This window comes from Aplysia californica, unplaced genomic scaffold, assembly GCF_000002075.1.
Source record: "Aplysia californica isolate F4 #8 unplaced genomic scaffold, AplCal3.0 scaffold00339, whole genome shotgun sequence".
Lineage (NCBI taxonomy): Eukaryota > Metazoa > Mollusca > Gastropoda > Aplysiida > Aplysiidae > Aplysia > Aplysia californica.
The window spans coordinates 1-1,186 of NW_004797609.1; positions in this window are offsets into that span (position 1 = coordinate 1).

Here is a 1,186-nt window from a genome sequence, read left to right on the forward strand (position 1 = left end):
TTATCATTGTTGTTGTTGTTGTCGTTGCTGTTATTGTTGTTGTAGTTGTTGTTTTTATTATTATATTCATGATCATTAACTTTTTTTAAACGTAACAGACACATAAATACAATTGTAATAATCACCATGACATAATCTCCGATCAGCAGCATACAGAAGACAACATTGCTGCACATTTCAAACCATCATACTCGAATCAAAAACACAAATTTGCATATTTCATAGCATAGATCTATCTATGATGACCTTTTGCAGTTGCGAGCGCGGTAAAACCTCCACTAAAACAAAACAAAGTTTTAGATAACGTTTACCCTTTTACTCTCGCTCCTTATACCGCCAGGTACATATTATTACTAAGGCAAAGTTCCAAAAATGACAATAGAATCTTTTAGAAATCTGCAGGAATAAAGAAGTTCTAGTCTAAAACAGCTCGTCTTAAAAAAAAAAAGTGTTATATGTATCAAATTGTCAGAATGCACGGGTATTAAAGAGTAAAAAAAATCTGCAGGAATAAAGAAGTTGTACTTATAAAACAGCGCGTCTTTTTAAAAAGTGATATCAAATTATCAGAATGCACGGTTTCAAATAGTTTTAAAAAGTGCAGAAATAAAGAAGTTGTACTTCAAAACAGCGCGCTTTTTAAAAGTGTTATTAAATTATTATCAGAATGTGCGATTTCAAAGAGTTAAAAGTTCAGACATGTCGGGTCTGGTATCAGTATCAACCTTGTGTTGTTTCATCCAGATCCAGGCTTTGTTCTTGCGACTGGTGGTGAAATCAGATTATGTGAATAAAGGTGAACTTATTTGTGTTTGGAGTAGCTCTGACTTGCATGATGCATGCAATCGTAATGATTATCATCCGCTGGGTTTTTTGTGTGTGTATTTATTTCTTTGTTTGTGTTGTGTGTCTTTCTGTTTTTGTATGTCTCTTTTTCTTTAATTAATTATATTTGTTTTGTTTTCTATTTTTCGTTCATGTTTCTTATTTTAATTCTTTATGCCTTGTAATCTCTATTTCCCTTTTTCTTTCATTCTTCTTTCTTCGTCTTCTCTAACTCCTTTTTTATGTCTTGGTGTCTCGAATTAATTAATTTTTTGAAGTGTTAAAAAAACCAACTTTATCTCACACTTGTGTCTTTCTTTCAACATTTTTGCAACCCTCTTTTTCTCCCCCCCCCTCCTTC